The 20,390-nt window shown below is 45.5% G+C and overlaps 1 pseudogene; it reads left to right on the forward strand.

Moving 5' to 3' along the window:
• Positions 1-8,326, forward strand: part of LOC119456654 (angiotensin-converting enzyme-like) — a 31,676-nt pseudogene extending 23,350 nt beyond the window's left edge.
• The last annotated feature ends 12,064 nt before the right edge of the window (positions 8,327-20,390 follow it).

The following is a 20,390-nucleotide window of genomic DNA, read 5'->3' on the forward strand; positions in this document are numbered from 1 at the left end:
GCCGTTCGTTGTCAATGAAAAAGCATCTCTTCCCCAAGTTTCCTTTTTCTTCCCTATGCCTCCCAGCTCTACTATCATCATCATCATCATCATCAGCCTATATTTTATGTCCACTGCAGGACGAAGGCCTCTCCCTGCGATCTCCAATTACCCCTGTCATGCACTAGCGTATTAAAACTTGCGCCTGCAAATTTCCTAACTTCATCATCCCATCTGGTTTTCTGCCGACCTCGACTGCGCTTTCCTTCTCTTGGTATCTATTCTGTAACCCTAATGGTCCACCGGTTATCCATCCTACGCATTACATGGCCGGCCCAGCTCCATTTCTTCCGCTTAATGTCAACTAGAATATCGGCTATCCCCGTTCGGTAAATTTCTTTCTCGTGATCAGGGCCTCCTGTGAGTAATTGACCTAGATAAACGTACTCCTTTACAGACTCTAGAGGCTGACTGGCGATCCTGCATTCTTGTTCCCTCGCCAGGCTATTGAACATTATCTTTGTCTTCTGCATATTCATCTTCAACCCAATTTTTACACTTTCTCGATTACGGTCCTCAATCATTTGTTGTAATTCGTCTCCATTGTTGCTGAATAGGACAATGTCATCTGCAAACCGAAGGTTGCTGAGATATTCGCCGTTGATTCTCACTCCTAAGCCTTCCCAGTCTAAGAGCTTGAATACTTCTTCTAAGCATGCAGTGAATAGCATTGGAGAGATTGTGTCTCCTTGCCTGACCCCTTTCTTGATAGGTAACTTTCTACTTTTCTTGTGGAGAACCAAGGTAGCTGTGGAATCCTTGTAGATGTTTGCTAAGATATTCACGTATGCCTCCTGTACTCCTTGATTACGCAATGCCTCTATGACTGCTGGTATCTCTATTGAATCAAATGCCTTTTCATAATCTATGAAAGCCATGTAGAGAGGTTGATTGTACTCTGCAGATTTCTCGATTACCTGATTTATGACATGGATATGATCCATCGTAGAATATCCCTTCCTGAAGCCAGCCTGTTCTCTTGGTTGGCTGAAGTCAAGTGTTGCCCTGATTCTATTGGAAATTATCTTGATGAATATTTTATACTGCACCAGGGAGGCCAATTCCTGTTCTGGTGAGGGAGTGACTTTGATGAAGCTTAGTGGGCCTTCCTAGTTTGGTTGCACCTGAACTAGTATAGCCCCACTAGCTCTCGGCGATATATATATATATATATATGTATTTTTGTTTCTTGCCGGTGTCAGGCACCACTCCATGCCTGATAAAGTGGTGGACTGGAGTAGGATTCGAACTTACGACCTTCAGATTTGAAGCCGGGTATTCTACCTCTGCTCCACGCCACCACTCCACGCTCCACGCTACCACCTGCTCCACGCCACCGCTCTACTATAGGGGGTTTTAAAATCTTGAACTTATATTTCAGACTGAATTACCAAGGAATTTGTCCTGGTGTCGCACGAGCACCCGATGACTTCGACCCACCATCAAAATACCACATATCTGCCAACGTACCATACATAAGGTAAGCTTAACCTTTCAGTGCATCGTGTGTCATATATGATACATTACATAAAAAAACCTCTAGCATAATGGAAACTAAAAATGGTATAAGTATCCATCCGGAATCTATGTCCTCTCTAATGATGAAATATATGGCGATGGAAATAATTTCGTATTTCTGTTTTTTAAAAATGTATGACGGCAGGTCATCACAAGATGTGCAGGAAGTCCGTAACTAAAAAGGTTATTTGCACAAAATATGCCTAAGTCACTGCCCAAAATAGCGGCGTGTTTATGAAGGCGAAAGCCTTAAGTGGCTCATGGGTGGAAAAATTGACCGTCCGTTGTTATGCCACCAAACTACACTGGCACCAAAATTGATGGTGCCACCATCGATGGTCCAACCCACGACCATCAGTGGAAGTGGTACCCACGACCTTTGTTGTTAATTAAAGCGCAGTTAAGGAAGAAACAGTTAATAAAGATAGAGTTAATTAAGGCACTCGTACCCATGATCTTTTCCAGGAGAAAACAAGTAATAGGAAGTAACGCATTCGAACGAGAATGTCAAGTAATTTAATGAATGTCTCGTAAGCGCGCAGGCTTTCGCCTTCATCCCCTTAAGCGTATGCTAAAGTGACTGTCAACTTTTACCCGCATGTTAGCCTATTGTGATGTTTTGATCAAGTGTGGTTCAGTGATGCGCGCATTAATTGCCGTATCAAGTATGATACAGCATGCAGTTATGGGTTGTTTTGTGGACGAGCGTAAAGATTTCTTTCCACACTGAAAGAACCAATTTGTTGGCAAAATATTATGTTTGTACGGGCTATACTATTCATAAAAATACCAACAGTGTCTGTGATCAAGATAGCATGGGGCCTGCCATGCTCCAAGAACTAATAACAAAAGCAGACCCAATTAACTCTCCGAAGAAGTGGAAGAAGGCTTTTTTCGGTTTGCGCCGTTCTCCTAAAGACTGCACAGCAAAAGGCATAGCACATCAGAAGCAGGACAAAAGAAGAAGAACACAGACAACACACACGTTTGGTGTTAAGACGCCAAACGTGTGTGTTGTCTGTGTTCTCTTTCTTGTGTCCTGTTTCTGATGCGCTACGCCTTTTGCCGCCATCATGTTATACCAACAAGCCCAACTTGCAACGTTAGTCAACTGCACAAAAACATTAAAACCAATGTCTATAAATGTCTATAAAGGCACGATATATGTCAAAGTATTTGAATATTTTCGTACCCTAAGCAGGCACCCTGGTACTGGAATTCCCGGCCTGTGTGTGTTTTCCAGCATATGGGACGAACATCGTGTTATATGGCTTTACTTGCAGCAGCTAGAAACAACTCGTAAATTTGAACTTCTTTGCAGAACCCATGCCGTTTGCAACTGCCATGTGCGCTCGAACTAGGATTGCCAACTCTCGAGTGGATGAAATCGAGACGGAAGGGGCAGCCCCCCCCCCCCCCCCCCCCCCCCCCGCCTATTCCATCTCGACTTCATAGTCTGTGCTGCTGACAACTGATCCTGTTAGTGCCAGGAGCTGTCAGTCTGTACATTCAACAATTTCACAATTTTTTTGTCGCAGCACGATGGGATTTACAACAAGAAAAGCGCCGTAGTTGCCTGGCTAACACGGCTGCTAATACAGATAGAGGTACTGTGAACAGTGAGGGCCTGCACCAAAGCAAGAGCCACAACAAAAAATGAAAACACCTTTATATTTATGAGAATGAAACTGAAGACAAAAGGGAATAAAACTACAACCAAGCTGTAAGACAGAAAATGGGGTTTATTGGTTGTTATTTAATGAAAGTCGGGACGTTTGGTCGGTCGGACTGGATGAAGTCAGGACTCGGGACATTCACGCAAAAGTCCTGACTGCCCCACTAAATTCAGGATAATTGGCCACTTGAGCTCCAACACACTTTTATTCAAAAAATTTACGATCATCAATCCTGTGCAACGGCATGATCTAGCCTTCTGAGACCTGAAGACAGCTCAGGGACATGCTTGATTTTTCTGTCGGTTTTTACGGCGTGTTGCAAACCGCGTGTTACAAGCATCGAAGAGCAGTTTTTTGTTTATTAGCTGCTACTAGATGACAGAAGCAGGATGTTCATGTACGTAAACAAATTAACTATCTCCTTATATTTGTCACGATAAAGTCAGTTTTTCTTTGCACAAACACCGAGATGAAGATGATCATATGGTGGGTTGCCATGTTAACGCTGCACCCAGGGTTTATATGTAATTTCCTTGTAATCAAAGCACAGCTCAAGATTGCTTTTCATCTTTTGTGACGGCACAACAACCTATCTAAAATTAGTGTCAATTTTATCGAAAGCTAGTAGCAAGAATATGGCTTACCCGCCATGGTAACATGGTGGCTATGGAGTTGTGCTGCTCAACTCCAGGTCGAGGGTACTATCCCGGCTGCAGCAGCCACATTTTGATGGGGCCACAACGACGAAAAAAACACTCCTGTACTTAGATTTAGGTATGTGTTAAAGAACCACAGGTGGTCCAAATTAATCCGAAGTCCCCCACATCGGGGTGTCTCATAATCAAACCATGGTTTAGCAGGTAAGAATCCAGAATTTAATTTCAAAGAAAGGATATGAATAAGCCAGTTTCATAAATTTCCGCATGCATCTGGCATCGTATTCATGGTAATGTGTTACCTAATCGTTTCCTAGTTATTACTGAGAATGATTGAAGGCAATGTGAAATAATTATGCACAAGACTTCCCCTCCAGTAGGCTAGACAAACACACTCCTACACAGCTTCGATAGACTTAGTGCCGAACACAAACTCTTGTTCTTTTGATGGGCATTGAACAATAACTGTCCTTTTCATATAATTCTAAAATCTACCTATAAACATTACCGGTTAATTTCCGTGCGAGTAGTTTAATACTACACCAGGGAGGCCAACTGTAGTTCTCTTGAGAAAGTGCTGTCCTTTTTTCTAGTCTCAATGTGGTTCTTCATAAATAACTTACACCCATGAGACGTCGTCCTCCCCCCCCCCCCGTCCCCCCCGGTGAGTTAGTAACAAATAAAAATAAAATATAAACATCTGAACTATCATAAACTCAAGGACTTTCATTTGCAGCTCCATCTACAGACCTTGTAACAAGATCGAGTGACCCTGCACAACTTTCTTGCTTTCGCCAATGCAGGTATTTTGCAAGCATCATATTGCAGTTCCAGTTCTACAAGGCACTTTGTGAAGAAGCCAATCATACTGGGCCATTGCACAAGTGCGACTTCTACAGGTCGAAAGAAGCAGGAAAATTATTTGGGTATGTTCATCATACATTCTGGAGAAGTGTAAAATGTCAACGAAATCTCATAGTACACCCTCGAAAATTATGAAACGGAACACTGAAATTACCTTCAAGAAGCCAAAGTGGCGAAGCAAGGATTCCACACAGAAAAGTATTCAATGATACTAAATGTTAACGGCAAAGTTACTTGTTACATTTCAACGCGTCAGATTAAAATTCACAGTTTATGAGTAACCTTTCCTTAAACACACATTCAGCATTTCTTCTCGCATGGACCACAACTGCAAATTGTCTACAGGACATGGATACCTAGTACACACAAACAATAAACATAAACTACAAGAAACCAAGGCCAAGTTTGATTGTAGCTTTGAAAGCCATGAGGCAGAGGTAACAATATGTACATCATCACGAACAAGCAAAATTCAAAGAACTTAGACTGGTTCGAATGTGTTCCTTTTGTTTCTGCTTTTGCCACGTCACGTGAGATGTTAACACTATTTCCTCTCGTATGCTTAGTTTGAGGGCGGCATCGATTTTGATGGCCAAATTTCTGGCAGCGTAAAATTTTTATCGCGTTGTGGCTCGTAAGAGGAGTAATGCGGTGTGTCAAGTGCGCGAATGCCGCGAGTACAGTAGGTCAGCTCTGCAAAGACAACGACGACACGCTGCAGTGGTTGCACGAGCCCTCGGGAGAAATCCCTTGAAGACGATGGCAGCAATTGTAGCACGAGGCGTGCAACCAAAGCATGAAGCGCACAGCCAATGAGGAGCCTACACGACAGGGGTGAAGGAGAAAAGAAAGCCAGCTGGCAGGAAGGTGTGCGCCAGTGCTCTAGGCGCAGGAGTCAAGCCGTCGGGCGTCAGGCCCGCGTTTCGTGCCTCCTACTGGAACAGGACGGCCTTCCAGAGGCGGAGACACCGCTTCCTTTCCTGTCGCAAGAAGGGGCTAAGCACCGTCGGAGAAGTGGAACATGGGCACTGGGATCAGAGGTGAAGCCATTGGATTTGGTGTCCGGCGTCGAGACTACTACCGTGCTGCTTGCCCGCGTTCCGACGTCAAAGTCAAACTTCACCCTGCATGGTCCGATTCCTGATGTTCGCCTGTGGGCGACCACGACTTTCCTTCGGCGGTGTCTTGCGTCGCCATCACTAGCGACTCCAAGCGCCACCTTCCCCACCACCCCTCGTAACTTCAGTGTAGACCATGAAACTTTATTTTGATCTTTCCTTTGAGACTTGTACTTTTTGTGTTTAATCATCTGTGTCTCCGTGCTGTGTATTTGTCTTCCTTTTTGTGCATGTTGAGTGAATGGGTTTGTTTTGCAATGAGCGACTTCGTATCTTCATGTGCTGAAGGTCTGACTCAACAGCCAATAATTTCTCTAAAGAACCTCCTCACAAGCACCACTTCATGCTTTCCTGGTGAAGTTTCATGTTTCATTTGACGAAGTTTTTTTGTTGCTCTACAATTTTCTCATTGACACTTTTAATCTAATGATAATATTTTAGACGTTGAATAATTAAGACTAATTATGTAATTAGGTTGAATGCAAAAATAATCTGAGTATCTCCAAGTGACAGCAAAGAACATTACCTTTGTTCTGTCCTGCTACGTGGAATTTGCGTATTTTGAAATCTTGTTGCATGATAGCAGGGACACGCTGTCTGCAGCCCTATGAATCAGCCCCTTGCCCAGTCACTGCTGATAGACTATCACGCACCGTTTCGGCGATTCTGTTCGCTAGTATGGCTAAATATATTTTCATTTCAGAATGCTTCGTCGGTGCACTGTTTTGTGTATCCATATACGCATTGTCATACACATGAAAGAAAATACCAAGCAGCGCAAAAAAGATGCAAAGAATGAGCAGGGAAAACATACCGGACGAGGTCTGTTTTATTAACCTTGTCCGGTCTGTTTTCTCAATCCTTTGTCTGCGTCTTCTTGCGCTGCTTTGAACTTTCTTAAATATGAATGCATACCAACTCGCCCAACTTTCGGTACTTCCGTCATTCATAGTGTACTGAAGATATAGATGAAGGCAGCAGTGATGGAACTGACACCTTCTGAGGCTGTGTTCAACCACAACATGCAAGAAATGTGTTTGCCTGATTGTTCTAGCAGAAGGATAGAAAGCCACACACGTTTACAACGATCACATAGCTTCAGATGCTAATCCCTATACTCATTGTTTCATAGTTGACAGGCAATGCTGCCGAAGCTATGCAACTAGTGCAGTCATAGAAACTTATCACAGCATACTTTATGGTGACATGCCCCTTCACCTGCGATACCGTTTACAGAACACGTCCTTCATATATCAATTCTGCAACATACGGTTATTTTATGACAAATGATGTATTATTTGAATGTTTATTCCTTAAAGTATCTCATGTACTAAGTATTGGCGGCCGATGCAGGCACTATGTTGTGGAAGCTGTACAAAGAGTATTGTCACACAGATGCATAACTTCACTCATACCATGTGGAATTGGCGCAGATCTGTAGCACCTTTTAAGTATTAATTTCTTCACGTGCAATATGCTGTGGAGCCAATATTGTCCCTAATTACGCTTAGTTTCGTGCTCTCAAATGTGATTCACTACTTTTTGATCATGAACGCAGGAAATGTAAGATGTCGCTCTGGCCTCTGCAGTGCTGTCGACTGCATGAAACGTACTATAAATAGAAGTAGTTGGCCATTGCAATGATAATTCTACATGCTTTAGATGAGCACAGTATCAAAACACACAAGTCGCTGCTTCCGACTATGCCTCCAGCACGTGGCCTGCAGTAATCCGTAGATGGCAATATGAATACCAAGTATCTAAGGATCTCGATTATCAACCAATTAGTTTATCGTTTTTACTCATTCGATCTACAGTGCAGACTTCATAAAGACAGGGCCCCAAAATTATTGACTGAGTTCTGAAAGAGGTCGACAAGTTACAAATGTTCGATGCATAATGAGTGATCATGCGACTTATGCACATGTTAGACAAAGAAAGCAGTATAAGGTAAAACAGCAGTAAATTCCAAAGGGAGGTGCAGACAGTGACTCACAGCTCGTGTGCTCACATGCATACATCATGTTGCAGCAACAAGTAAGAAACAGTGCTCTAAACACGCATCATTTTTCGTGCAGGGATGTAATGGAACTGGGATACTCCAAACCCTGGCCGGAAGCCTTGGCCATGCTAACCAAAGGCAGGACGAGAGAAATGGACGCCAGTGCACTGTTGGAGTACTTCGACCCACTCTACAAATGGCTCAAGGAGTACAACAAGGGAACACACGTTGGCTGGAAGAGTGACAACCCGACTGCTTGCCCAACAACTACTACAAGAAGGTGCCCGAAGAAGCACAAATAAGCAAGGGCTCAAAACCCCAGATACCTGTTACAGTAATTTTTGTTTGGACTACATTTTAAGTTCCATAAAGTTCCTCACATGTCTCAGTGCACAGAAGGTGATGAATGAAAACGAGTTCATATAAATAAAAATTGAACACACCTGTCATGAATCACAAGCCTTTTGTAGCAGTCTCTCGTAAAATAGGACACTTTCCCGTGACTGGTTGACGTGATATCAAGTTGATAGCACGTCGTCATCAGTATGATATCATCAGTAGGCAGTCATCAGCCAAACAGTATGATAGCACACGCCGTCATCATGCATATGCTCTCAAACTGCTTTCATAAACGAGATGATTTCAAATGAGGCCTGTTACCCTTGCATTTATACAACACTTAGTCAAAGTAGTGCTTTCAGCAGTAACTGTGTAGCATATGCTCCTAGGACAAGACATTACATGAACATGGTAAAACATTGTGACGTTAAGTGTCCCGAAACTGCAGAGGGGGTTATCAGTGACGCCTTAGCGAGGGGGACTCCGGATTAATTTTGATCACCTGGGGTTCTTTAAAGGAACACTAAAGAGAAACACTAAATTAGTTCACAAACACATTTGTACACAAACACATCTGTGTACAGCACATTCTTAAAGGAGAACCAATATGACATTTCCAAATTATCATTCTTTATCCAGCCCTGTAAACCTTAGAGAGAATACTGGCAGGTACCAGCAAGTCCTAAATAATTTACTACGATACATGCCTCTGCGAACCAGCTTTGATTTCAGTATACAGACGGTGGATACGTCATGATATCAAGAAAAACTGGTTTGCTCCATTACTGTGGTCTCTGCTGCTGCCACGAACAAGCGCAGCTTGAAGAAACGTACGCAACGCTCTTTATTATACTTTAGAGCATCTTCATTCTACCTAGCTCTATTGCTACACGACGTCAATAAATCTTGCTCTGTAATGAAATCACAAAGAATGTAGATCAACCCAAGTCCAACGTTTCAAAACGACTTCAGTATCGAAGTAAAATATATCACAAAAGGTTTCAAACCTTCACATTTGCTTAGTGTCATCCTTTTACGTTCAAGAATTGTATGGTGGAGTTTCTACAGCTGCAAAAATATTGCAGCTTTCCTTTAATGCAGTATTTGTCTGTATTCTATTGTCTAGCTTCTAGAACTAATTAGGTGTACCCACTGCTTGTGGCCAACGCGAGACAAAGAAATTTGCGAAGGAACCATGGCGCCATTTGTCATGTTGGAGCAAAAATTCACACCCCCAACGTGTTGAAAACGCCATAAAGCATGAAGAAGTTTTGGCAGATGGCGTTGCTAGTTCTTCTACCTTGATGTACTATCCCCACTTATAGTACATCCAGCTAATCCCAATAATCATACTTCAAATAAACAAAACCCACCGCAAAATATTACCCTTGTGTGAAAGTTCAGCTTGAACATGATAGAATTTCAGCTAGTCAAGCCACATATATGCTTCCCTGAGCAACGAAAAATTAGGTATTAATGTAATTGACATCACACAAGTGCAATCAAGAAACAACGTTCCACATAGCAGCTCTACATGGTTTCCCATAGCAACAAGAAAGGCAAAGAACGACAAAGTTAAAATGGCACACAATGTTTATTCACACGCAAAGTTTAGTTTGTCAGTTCTATCAAGGCCTCACCAACATTTTCTTGGTGCTCCAACAGTTTGAGTTCTGCGACTGATCGAGGAATCTCCATATCTTGAGTCTGAAAGGAGTAAAGGATGGGCGTGTGTGTGTGCTGAACACCTGCTCTTCTATATGTTATATTGTTACGTGGAAATAAACTAGGCAGAAACTACATACACGGTATAAATACAAAAATCACAAGCACTGGCCAAAATGAAAGCCAGTCCACGTAAAAACACAAGACACGTCGTTGTCTTCATCCAGAGGCCGCTCTCTTCTTCTTCGACTGTCACCTAGCACAACCCCCTGGCGGCAAGTTATGCGCCAAGACGGCGCATAACGCCGTCTTAGCGTGTCTGAGGAGCTACAGCGGAGGAAGGTTAGTAAACCTTGAGCCGCGAAACGTGGAAGACGTCGCGGGCCAACGAGCCAGAAGACATAGCGGGACTTGCTGTTTTTGAACTCGTACGTGACATCAGTAACTTATTGAAGGACGCAGTATGGGCCCATGTATCGAGACAGCAGGTTTTCAGAAAGCCCCGCGCGACGGGATGGGGACCAAAGAAGGACGAGGGTAGCCGGAGGAAAGCACGCGTCACAGTGGTTGTAGTTGTAACGGCACTTTTTGTTTTCTTGAAAAGAAGAAAGCTGACTACAAGCAAGCTACCGTGCATGGTCAGCCCGGGAAGTAGCCTCGCGTGCATATTCACTGGTCGAGGCTGTAGCTGAAAGAAGGAACGTATCCAACGGCAAAGTTGGCTGACATCCAAACAAAAGGTGTCGCAGTTTCACCTGAAAGGTGAAGCATCAATTGCGATAGCAAATTTGAAGAGAGCTATACGGAGTAATGATAGCAGCTTTATCAGCTGTATAAACTTGGACATGCAGCAGCACCGGCAACACGCAGAACTGTTGTCGACGCCGTCGGCGTTTTGCCCAGCGTTCGCTCAAAATGCGTGCGGCGTTGGTGACTGTTGCCGGAGCCTCTGATATAAATAGGCACTTGGTGCCGCAGCTAAACGTCGCCTCCCTTCCCTCCCCCTCCCCCCCCCCCCCCCACGGCCTTTCGTGCGTCGGAAGAAGGCACGTTTGCTCTACATATATGGTGATTGTAGAGGAGGAAAGAGACGCCTACTTCTGCAGCCCTTAAGGGAGCACAGAGCAGAACGCGCGTTTGTTCTCCGCCGTGCGTTCACTCCCCGTGAAAGCGCGCGTCCCTCGCGCCCTTTCACTCGCACATACAGCGTTCGGCGCGCGGCGACGATTTCATCTCCATTGACGTCATACGGAACCTCACGGCGACGGCGACGCCGACGGCAGAAATCTGCTTTTGAGTGTCCATATAATTGCTATCGCAATAAAAAGACAAAAAGGGGAGTAACAAGCATCATGGTGCCGGGAAGAATTGTAGGCGAATGTCACATATGGTAAGGCAAGGTCCCAATCACGGTGGTCGGCCGAAATGTACTTGGAAAGCATGTCGGTGAGCGTCCGGTTGAAGCGCTCGGTAAGCTTGTTTGTCTGGGGATGGTAGAACGTGGTTAGCTTGTGTTGGGTGTAGCAGCCACGCAGGATGTCGTTAATGACCTTCGAAAAAAAATCACTGCATATCCACGATCTGAATCATGATGAATGGACGAAGCACCGGGTGATCATTCGGGTAAACCAGAGCTACGGACGAGAGAAAGAGAGCGCGCGTCGGAAACGAACGCTCTTGTGCACCGCAGCGCCCCTAGCTACAGGCGAAAGAGAGAGAGAGAGCGTGCTCGGGAACGAGAGAGAAAGAGAAACGAACGCATTCGGGTAAACAAGAGCTACGGACCAGTGAGAAAGAGAGCGCGCGTCGGGAACGACCGCCCTTGTAGGGAGCCTACATGCACCCTACGCCCTTGTGCACCGCAGCGCTCCTAGCTGCGGATCAGAGAGAGAGCTCCCGAACGCGCTTGTGCACCGCAGCGCCCCTAGCTACGGACGAGAGAGAGAGAGAGAGCGTGCTCGGGAACGAGAGAGAAAGAGAAAGAGAAACGAACGCATTCGGGTAAACCAGAGCTACGGACGAGAGAGAAAGAGAGCGCGCGTCGGGAACGAACGCTCTTGTGCACCGCAGCGCCCCTAGCTACGGAAGAGAGAGAGAGCGCGTCGGGAACGAACGCCCTTGTGCACCGCTACGGAAGAGAGAGAGAGAGAGAGCGCGTCTATGATCACGCTGATGATAAGTGGTTCTTGAGGGAAAGGGAAAGGTTGGCGCTATCTTCTGCAGCCCTTGAGGGAGCACGGCTCAGCGCCAAACTCTCCATCGCCATTTTCGCCCGAGAAGCGTCTACCGACTGGCGAGGAGCACGACGATAGCGGCGAACACAGTCGGCGATCGTCGAATCTGATCAGCGGCGAAAGATAAACAAGTGCACGTGTTTCAAGCGGTGTAGGCGGCGCAACGGTCGAAAAAGGAGCTCGAAAGAGAGGAGAAGCCAGGAGGAGGGGAGGCGGAGGAGGAGAGTGTCGCTACTTCTATTGCGATAGCAATTATATGGACACTCAAAAGCAGATTTCTGCCGTCGCCGTCGCCGTCGCCGTCGCCGTGAGGTTCCGTATGACGTCAATGGAGATGAAATCGTCGCCGCGCACCGAACGCTGTATGTGCGAGTGAAAGGGCGCGAGGGGCGCGCGCTTTCACGGGGAGTGAACGCACGGCGGAGAACAAACGCGCGTTCTGCGCCGTGCTCCCTTAAGGGCTAAAGAAGTAGGCGTCTCTTTCCTCCTTTACAATCACCATATATGTAGAGCAAACGCGCCTTCTTCGGACGCGCGAGAGGCCGTGGGGGAGGGGGAAGGAAGGGACGCGACGTTTAGATGCGGTACCAAGTGCCTATTTATATCAGAGGCTCCGGCAACAGTCACCAAGCCGCACGCATTTTGAGCGAACGCGGCCAAAACGCCGATGGCGTCGACAATAGTTCTGCGTGTTGCCGGTGCTGCTGCATGTCCAAGTTTATACAGCTGATAAAGCTAATATCATTACTCCGTATAGCTCTCTACAAATTTGCTATCGCAATTGATGCTTCGCCTTTCAGGTGAAACTGCGACAACTTTTTATATATAGGGGCTTTACGCCCTTGTGCACCGCAGCGCCCCTAGCTACGGACGAGAGAGAGAGAGAGCGTCGGGAACGAGAGAGAAAGAGTAAAGCACCGTCCAAACGTCCAAATGGCATGAACTTGAATTGGTAAAGCCCATCAGGTGTGGCAAACGCTGTTTGCCGCCGGTCCATGGTGTCAACAGCTATCATTCCATAGCCAGAGCGAAGGTCGATCGACGAGAAGAGGCACCATCGTGCAGATAATCAATGGCGTCATCAATTCGTGGTAGAGGGTAGGCGTCTTTCTTTGTAATGCTGTTGAGGTAGTGATAGTACACACAGAAACGCCACAACCCGTCCTTCTCTTTAACTAACACGGCCACGGATGCCCAGAAACTGGATGAAGGCTCGATAATGTGTTTGGTAAGCATTTTCATGACTTCCTGCTGGATGACGCTACGCTCAGACGCAGACACTCTGCACGGGCATCGGTGGAAATGGCTGTCATCGCCAGTGCGTATGCGATGCATGGCTATGTAGGTCTGTAGTGCTGTTTGCCGAAGTCAAATATGTCTCGATATGATATGAGAACGCACCAGAGGGCTTTAGAGTGGTCAGGCGGAAGGTCAGAGGCGATCATGTTACTAAGTTCGTTGCTGCCACAAGTTCACGACATCGGCGTGCCGTTCTGAGGGCAGGCAATATCTAGTGCGAAAGCCTCTACCTGGGTGCCTTGAAACGAGCAGAGGTGAGTCATGGATATCCCCTATGGAAGTATCCGCTTGGTGAAGCTGAAATTGACATACGGAAGGCAGGTTGTATTAGCTGTAATTGTCAGGACTTCGTAGGGCACAGTGACACCGTGAGTTAGTAACACGTCAATATGGGGCGTCACAAAATAGTCGCCATCGGGAACAGCTGGCGAACATGATAAATGGACATATCTCACGGTTTTAGGTGGTAGGCGAACAAAAACAGTGCACTGTAGACGGCTCGGAGGTTGGTAATCAGGGTAAGAAAGTCGAGGCAGTTAAAGGTGAAGGACACCGACTGAGCAATCGATCAGTATGAGATCATGAGCAATTGTGCAAGGACGGTAAAAAGGTTAATCACTTGGTGACCAACAACGCAAACTGACGGTGGACAGTCTCTGTCCCACCGTCAGCGAGGCGTACGGCTGGGGTCGTGGAAGAGAGAAAAGACTTTATTCCAACTGAGACTAAGATCTATAAAGATTCCTCTACCAGGAGGACCATGGCCAGCTGGTCGGCGAGAGCCGCCAGCGCCAAGCACATCCGCCGGTGGAGAAGTGGGGAGTTTGGGTAATGAGGGGATTGTAGGGCTGCTGGGCAAGAGAAAAAGCTGTGTTCTACATTTGCGTACGTAGAGGGGCAGTTGGGACATGAGGGGTCGGAGCGGTATCGATAAAGGTGGCGTGATGAAAGTGTTGACCTGAATGGCACTGATGGTGTGTACTTGGGCAGTGGAGAGGAAAGTTGTGGTGGCGGAAGAGTCTGTAATGAATGCCGGAGGTGCTTGTAGTGCTGCTTTAGAGTTTTCTTATAAAAGTGTGCCTTGTCCGCTATGGGCGGGTAAGGCCAGGGGATCGCCAGCGCCCGGCTAGTAATCTCGCGGGCTAGTTAATGAGCGAGCTAATTGCCGGTAATCCCCGCATGACCTGGCACCCACACCACAGTGACGAAAGAAAGCAGGGGAGAGGAGGGAGAGAGTGTCAGAAAGGTCGTCATGATGATTTTCGGGGAGCCTGTTATCACGAAGAGCCTGTATTGCCGCTATGGAGTACGAGCAAATGCCGCATTTATTGTAGTGTCCGGAAGGACTTGATAAGTCTCTGGAGGATTGTGGCCATGGTGAAAGGCGAGGTCAGGCGTTGTATGGCGTTGTGTCGCGTGTCCATCTCGTGTGGGTGTGTCTGGTGTATTGATGAGTGTACATGAGTTTTGCATAGTGCGTGCGCGAAGACTCCACAGGAAGTGACAAGATATCCACCTTATTTTCTGGTGTATGAAATACTATGTTATCCACCACTGCTAAACAGCGAACCCGAAAACCTGGAAGAGGCAAGAAAGACTGCAGTTCGTAATTCCCTTGCATACCACGAAAAGAACAAGGTCACATACGACAAAACGCTTCTACCAAGTGAACTTCAAGTTGGTGACTTGGTGCTCTTCAAGACACCATGGCATCCAAACCAAGGATAACTATGTGCAGTGATGGAAGGACCTTACAAAATAATCCGCAAAGTGTCCGCAGTGAATTACGAGATTGACCGATCCGTGATACCGCTACGTAGAACTACCGACATTGTGCACGTCAGCAAGTTGCGCCGCTATTGCTGTCCCAGCCAACTGCCAGTTTCTTAGGGGGGGGGGGGGGGGGGGGGGAGTTGTGGCTGTTCACGGTCATTCACCAGGATGACCCTGAATGAGGAAGAGGATGTCGCGCGACTAAGAAATATAGCCCTGCGTTCAGGTTGACATCATGGCCTTTTCGTCACAACTATACAAGCAAGTAGCAAGCTTCGGCAAGCCGTAAATGGACCTAGTAATAAAAAAACGGCAGAGCATTAACTTTTCCAAAAACATACATCGGTCCTTGTACGGGGATTGAACCCGGGACCAGGACAAATATTTCTTCAACTGTGAAGCATTCTTTCTGAGGAATCCGAGTTAATTTGTCGCTTCATGCTACTCTTGGGTGGACTACGATATTTTTCTTTTATGAAAGTGTATATGTAGCTAATTATCCCGAACGCACATCGCCAGAGGTCGCTTTTTGTAATGCAAGGCATCCACAGGTTGTCATGACTCGCCAGCGCTGGTGCGCTTCTTTGAATGAGGCAACTAGGTGCTTGAGGAAAGACATATACATAGGCGTATCTACCGGGGGGAAGGGGGGGGGGGGGCATTTGCCTCCCCCCCTCCACTCTTGAACGCGGGTACTTTCGGCTGCATGCTGCAAAGTCCAACAAAACTACCGCTGAAGCAAAATTTTCTTTCCTAATAGAGTAGTCATGTTAGTAACGCTTTTCTTTACTACGTATCCCCTGCTTGCGCAGCGAGGACTGTCTTTTCTGTCTCTTCGGGACGCGCTGTAGCGGACGACACGCGGGACTCTCCGTACACGCTCGCGTTGCGGGGAAGGCCTGGCGCTGGGCAGTTCCCGCCCTAAAAAATGTCAGCTTGAGCTACTTCCATCATGCCCATTGTTTTGGGACCCATATATCCGTATTTGAAAACAAAATCAGCTTATTTAACCTGCGGGCGATCGGGAGGTCAGGATAACGTATTATGATCAGCCGCGCCCAACGACTGGTGTGGTTTACGGCATGAAATCGTTGGATTTTCAAATGCTGGAACTATTTCATCTCTGTCCGGAGACAGCATCAGTCTCAGTATGTTATCATCATCAAAAAGTCTAATCAAACCTCTTACAGGTATAACTATCGAGTTTCACTGTCTAATCATGACTTATTGTAGATATGTTCGTGAAAGTGACCTTGGTCGAACATGCAGAGCCATTTAAATACCAATAGAACACTGACTTGAATTTTTTTTCCAAGGCTTGTGTCACTTCTGAACTTGTCGATTTCATTTTGTGGCTGTTTCGAAATAAGAGCTACATTATTAATTTTATCCCAGCAGGAGCAAGAAGAGCAGATGTTTTATATTTTGAAAAAATGAGGGCCACTTTTTGGTGGCGTGTATCGAAACTTTGCCCTGTGTAGGTTGCTTATGTGCTCCGAAAACAGTTACTGAATAGTCTCTTTCTCCCAATTTTTATGCGTTATACGTACACGGCATTTATTTGTTTTCTCTCAGTATCCTCGCGGTGAGCTATGCGGGGCATGGGTTTTTATTTATTTGAAGTACGAATAAATGTTCTGAGTGACGAGCGATAAATGTTTATCCTGTGTAGGTTCATCAGAGTGTTTGTAGAAAGTTCTTCATGGGAGCGTTCAGGGTGCCATGCAGCCGATTATCAAAATGTTTCCCAGACTCCTAAAGCAACAGCACGAGATACGGTTGAAATTCCGGGAAAATAAGATAATTTTAAGCGCAGTGCATTGCGAAAACTTTTCTGCTTTTCATGCAAGTGTTGCAGATAATTACTAAACCCTCGTTTTTCCATGTGTTTTCGTGCATCATGCGAGATTCGTAGTTTGTTTCTCCGGTGTCCTCTCTGAGCTAAACAAGGCATTCTGTTTATATCCGGGGATAATTAGGGGCATGGTATGGGTAATCCGTAGGCAATGTTCTAAATGGGTGGTTTAAATGTGCATTTTCCAGTAGAATACGTATGCAAGTGGTCCATTGCGTTATAGTCTGTTTTACGAGCGGTGCAAAACTTAGACGGCTGCGCTGGCATAATTACAACTACAACTGAGGTCAAATTTTACGAACATAAGGGGAACAATACGCTGAGTTTATGTGCACTTCTAAATGCGTGTTGATCAAATACAGGTTTCAAAAAATGTAACCAATTGTTCGAAAGTATCACGCTGCTGCTAGGTTTCCTCATGTCCCAAGAGAACTCTGCATTTCAGATATTCTATACTTTGAAGGAATAGGCAGATTTTAAGTGCAATGTGTCGCGTAGCTTTAACGTTTCTGGCTTATTTAAAAGCGTTACCAATAATTATTGAACCCTAATATTTTATTTATTTTTACTTTTTCGTGCATGATATACTAGGTTCGCCTGCCGTCCTCACTGAACTAAAGGAGGCAGCTTCGTTTTGTTCGGTGAATGTAAGGACAAGTTAATTGGTGATGTGTAGGTGAAGTTCAGAGTAGATGGGTAATTAAGGCTTTCGCAATAAATTACGCATGCAAGTACTCTAGAATGTTATGAGTGTGTCTAACGATTGGGGAAGAATTGAGTCAGCTGCCATAGCAGAACTGTAAAAGCCACCAAGACCAAATTTAACGAAAATTGGTGGTATGCTATGGAAGCTCTTTTTGCAAAGATAAATGTGGCTGGATCATACACAGCCTTTGTAAAAAGGTTCTTATTCAAGTGTTAAAGCGTGTGATATGGCAGCTATCAGCTATGCTTCCCAGTGTCCCGACATAGCTGTAGGTTACAGCAGGTTTATATTTTCTGGAAAGGGGAGGGCGGACATGGTAACTGCAATGTGCGACAAAATTTTTACGTTCCTGATCCAGCTAGAAGTGTTGCAAATAATTATTGAGCCGCCATTTTTCTGTCTCTATTTTCAGGCGTCATAACACGTTCAGACTTTGTTTCAGCGATGTCCTCGGTGAACTAAGCAAGACATTTTGTCTATATTTGGTGAAAATAAAAAGATCGTTACGGACAATATGTAGGTAAACTTTAAAGACAGGGGAATATGAAGTTTGCAGTAAATTACGCATGCAAGGAATCCGGAGCTTTATCAACGTGTTTTGCGAACAAATCATTTATCACGTTGCTCTGGGAAAACTGTGAGCTCAACCGATATCAAATCTAGCAGAAATTGATAAGGAGGGCGAGGGGTAGGGAAGGAAGAAGGGAGTCAAGACACCATGGTAAATGTTATGGCGATGTAACATGTGCGTTGATGAATTACTTGCTTTTTTTTAATTCCGAACAAGAAGTGCTCCAAAGGATTACATGCGGGCAATGTTTCAAATGGTACAGTCTTATATGGGCAATATTTTAATGTATGCGATATAATTACAAAACAATTGAAAGATTTATTGCAACTGTTCGAAACATACACCTTGGCTGGAAATCAGGTTGTTGCACACATCTGCTGTAATTTTTTCTAGTGAATATTGCAAGTAATTTATGTTAATTGTACTTCGTTGCGTAGAACCTAGACAATACTATTACCTAAACTAGCGATATATTTAGACTGTAGACTTAAATAACAAGTACAATTATTTGTTTAATTATTAATATTTTTTCTGTGCGCTGTACTGCTGCTACTGGGTGGATCCGAGACCTCTGTGACACACTCATTGCCCTTTGTTCCTGCATCACCATGAAATTTTATACAGTTAGAATAAATAAACGCAAATTCAAATAATTTTTCGTACCGCCATGGTTCCCCATGTCTGTGATTGATAAATAGGTCGATGTCTGTTAAATATAAAAACAACTGACAGACGCATTTCCAGGCTCTTTCACCTATTGTAATAGTAATTCGCAATATATATATATATATATATATATATATATATATATATAGAGAGAGAGAGAGAGAGAGAGAGAGAGAGAGAGGGGGGGGGATGGAGGTCAGATTTTTTTGCAGTCTGCCCCCCCCCCCCCCCCCCGGCCTCGAGAAATAGTTGGTACGCCACTGGGCATATATCGAGGAAGCATCTTTCCAAATTAGGATACGCGTATTCACAAACCAACTCATATACGCTACAAGGTTCTGGAAGAACAACTATCAGTCAGTAGTAATAACGAATTCGGCCATCTAGTAACAAAGTGCTCTTACGAATGCACCCCTTTTCGAATTGGTATATAGACAGCATTTACCAGCTAATCACTGCAAGCATGCCCCAGCTTTCGGTAACATTGCGTTACCGGTCGACTTAAGCTACCTTAATTGTTGAGACATCGCACAAGTATGCGAGTGCCAGCCGATATTAGAATAAACAGGCTCTGATAATTATTTAACCGTTATAAAAAAAATGGCTCGTTCAAAAGAAATGTAAATTTTGAAATACAGTAGGTTTGTACGTGTTGATATAACCACTGCAGCATACGAGCGTGCCACACAGGGACGCTTACTCCAAACCTGACAACATTAATTAGGGGCCCTGACTTCCAGAATTGAAGTTGTGGTCCTTTGTTTCTTTTGCTTCATGCACAGAATACATAGCGGTTTGTCCGAAACCTCTCTCAAGCAGCGCACACCAGGGTAGCCATGCGCCTGGCCGGCGGACCGCTTTTCACTAGTATAATTTATAAACCGGTGGGTGTTCGGCGGTAGAGTTCGAACCGCGCACCTCCTGCAGCCCAGCAGAGCACCCTACCCCCTGGGCCACAGCTTCTACAGTTTCACCGTCCTTCTGCAGTGAGCTTATCCGCTACGAGAGTTATAGGTCCCAGCTGCAACGTGTGCATATGGTTCCTAAGCAGCACGTGCACGGAGAGAACTAGTAGATGACGACAAGTGCTCTGTCCACTTGCACTCGGACAAGGAGAGGATACGACCCGTTCCCCCTGCTCCGTGCAGACGAGCAGCCTACCAAAACCACACCATGGTGCACAGAGCCGCTATCAGCCGTTTCCATCTTTCTTTCTTTTTCTTTTCTTCTGGACAACCGCTCAGCGGCGCGCATTCGTCGGACAACTTCCCGTCCCTATCGGTCTGCTACTGTTTTCTCTTTTTTTCCTCAGCACCCACACTGTGCATCCGGGGAACGGAACAGAGAGGCCAAACTCGGGGGGCGAATGAACCAGGGAGGAACCGGTTGAAGGTCGAGCTCCCTTCCAT

This window comes from Dermacentor silvarum, chromosome 6 (assembly GCF_013339745.2).
Source record: "Dermacentor silvarum isolate Dsil-2018 chromosome 6, BIME_Dsil_1.4, whole genome shotgun sequence".
NCBI lineage: Eukaryota > Metazoa > Arthropoda > Arachnida > Ixodida > Ixodidae > Dermacentor > Dermacentor silvarum.